This window comes from Sinocyclocheilus anshuiensis, unplaced genomic scaffold (genome assembly GCF_001515605.1).
Source record: "Sinocyclocheilus anshuiensis isolate Anshui unplaced genomic scaffold, SAMN03320099.WGS_v1.1 scaffold272, whole genome shotgun sequence".
Classification (NCBI taxonomy): Eukaryota; Metazoa; Chordata; class Actinopteri; order Cypriniformes; family Cyprinidae; genus Sinocyclocheilus; species Sinocyclocheilus anshuiensis.
The window spans coordinates 1,607,265-1,610,545 of NW_015554117.1; positions in this window are offsets into that span (position 1 = coordinate 1,607,265).

Sequence of the window (3,281 nt, forward strand, 5' to 3'; positions counted from 1 at the left end):
CGCTTATTGCGATAGAAAACACTGTAACGGTTACTACTGATTGAAGAAATATTTTTGTTTGCTTGGGGGGTAATATTAGGCCTAGGGAAGGGGGGCCCAAAAATGTGTTTTGCCTATGTCACGAACAGTGTTGGGCAGTAACGCATTACTTAGTAACATGTTACTGTAATGTGATTACTTTTTTAGTAACTGAGTAATTTAACGCGCTATAATTTTCAAAATAGTAATTAGAGTATAGTCACAAGCCAAAGTCTCTATACGTTACTGCTGCGTTACATTGCTGACAGAATGCAGTGTTTTATAATCTAGAGATCTAAAAAGGATGTAGCACACGCACTGTCGAGTCAAGTGCCAGTGGATTAGAGACCTGCTCCCGCGAGACCCGACGCAACAGACGCGGCGCGGGAGAAGATGGGCGAGTGCGGGTGCGAGCGGGTAGACACACGTGTGTGTGTGTGAGGGATGCGGGAGAATAAAATGATTCACGGGACTCCCGCACAATAGAAATATCTAAACATAAAATATCTAAAACAAATAAATTGTTATTCATCTATTGCACAAAAGCAACATGAACTACTATAAAATATAAACGATTAACAGGTGCAAGCGTGTGCAGTTTCTATTTAGGCTATAACACGTGTTTGCAGCATTGAGCAATGCAGTGCTGAAATTTGCGTGCTCATGAATCCTCTCATTATAACACACGAATTGTAGACATTATGAAAGATTCATTATGCATATATTTATTGTGTTATAACAGAGATTTGTGAGATTGTGATGAACTGAGATGTCTTTTAGAGATTATAAATGCAGCGCTCTTTGCTGGCATTCTGCCATGCCAAAGCATGCACGCAGCAGCCGCTTGCTTTAGTTAAAAATTACAGCGTTCTGTGAATGTTGATGCTTTAATAAAAAAATATTCATCGGGAGCGTGTATGCTGGGATTTCATAAATTGAATGGAGAAAAAAGTAACGTAACTAGTAATGTAACTAATTACTAATTACTTTTGAAATAAAGTAATCAGAACAGTAACGTGATTACTTTTAAAAGGAGTAATCAGTAATCAGTAATTTGATTACATTTTCAGAGTAATTTACCCAACACTGGTCACGAAAAGAGGTAAATCCGGCCCTGCTCACAATTCTGACTTTTATGTCAGAATTCTGAGTTTAGATCTCGTAATTCTGAGTTTTTGTCGCAATTCTGAGTTTAGATCTCGTAATTCTGAGTTTTTGTCGCAATTCTGAGTTTAGATCTCGTAATTCAGATTTTTTTTGTTGCAATTCTGAGTTTAGATCTCATTATTCTGACTTTTTTGTCAGAATTCTGGGTTTAGATCTCGTTATTCTGACCTTTTTGTCGGAATTCTGAGTTTAGATCTCGTTATTCTGACTTTTTCGTCAGAATTCTGAGTTTACATCTTGCAATTCTGACTTTTTTTTGTTGTTGTCAGAATTCTGAGTTTACATCTCGTTTCCGCCACAGAATTCTGTCATTTTTTCTTAGAATTGTGAGTTTTCTTTTCTGACAATTCTGAGATTATACCACGCAATTTTGACTAAATTGTGAGCTATAAACAAAGAATTGTGAGAAAAAAGTCACAATTGTGAGAGAAAAAAAAGTAATAACTTTTATTCTCCGCCTGTGGCAGAAATAAGCTTTCATACTTTATCGTGTCGTGCCTAGTTAGGAGACTGTCTACAATGGAAGTGACCGTCATGATTTATCATCATATACTATTTATTATAATGTTAGTATTGCTACAACATATAGCTAGCTGGCTTTTATGTAACCGTAGGTACTTATTTAAATAAGAAACAAAATGCATAAAACAGTGTTAATTCAAATGCACAATATTTTGAAACAGAATTTTATTTCAGGTGGATGAGGGTTATAAAGTGACTGAAGCAGATGTGCAGATTTCAGTGTAGACAGGAGCATTGATTTTAATGTGAGCGAATCTAGTTTTGATGCGTTTCTGGTGTAGACGCGGCCTGAATCCCCGAAATATTATGTCAGAGACGGAGGAAGAGTTCTCATTCACAGAAAGAAGTTTCAAAATGATTAGAAAACTTCATGTAGCACAAATATTGTCTAAAGCCGATGTGCTTTGTATATGCGTATGATTTATATTGCTTTGAGTCCTAAAGTCTGGTATATTTATAATATATAAAAAGAATAGCCATCACCATAAAAACTATTCATATCATTATGTTACGAAAAACACACATTTCGTTTCATCACCCTCCCCTCCCCCCTTTGGCACTAAAAGCTCTATTAAGATAAATATATTACTTGTAAATTTCACTTTTTTGTTTTTCATATAATTGCTTACTTGAGTAGCCTCACATTCATCTAAGCACGTTCTGTATATAAGGGAATGGTAAGAAAAGACATCTTTAGATTCCTAAAATCTTCTGCTATTCCGTCCTCATGTAATCCATGTAAAATTACTGCTATTGTTCAGGTTTGACGATAAGTCGCTGTTAAAACTTTACTAGACTTGTTGCTCTGTGCATGCCCTTGATATGTACACAATCAATAAGAACGATAAATCAAAATGATTAGAATGGCTTCATGGTGAACTCATAACTCATTCTTTAAGATTCAAAACCTAATATATAGAACGATAGATAGAATGATAGATCGATAGATAGATAGATAGATAGATAGATAGATAGATAGATCTTCAGGAAAAGAAACTGTTTAGATACATATTTAAGATTACATAAAAAAGCCCTTATGCTAGAGAAAAGTAAAATTGAAAGTCAACATGAAATGCTATTTGCAGCCCATTATAATTCTGTAATGTGACATAATTTGTACATCATTTCAGAGATGGAGCAAGTTACTTTTCTTTGGAATAACGTGCACAGATTAATTGTTTAAAATAACACCAGGAATGTGTATTAAGAAAGTAAACGGTGCATTTTCGTTCCATGTTGACTGGACCAAAATGTTGTTCATTTGATTTGTATTTTGAATCATGTAGTGATTTGATTTGATTCAGCTCAACGATGAACCACAGTGAACTATTTTGTTAGGGGTGATGTGATTCTTCCACTACCATGTAAGTACTATGGTATTCTTAGAAGTAACTTGGAGTGCCATGGTATTACCATCATCTGATACCATCAGTGTATCATGGTACCACGATCTGGGAATGAGTTTGGTCCCATAGTTAAATCTTAAAAAAAACAACAACAAAAAAAAAACATACAGATGAATCTCATGAAGTCATGTTCAGATTACATTTCAACACACCCCCCACCCCACCCCC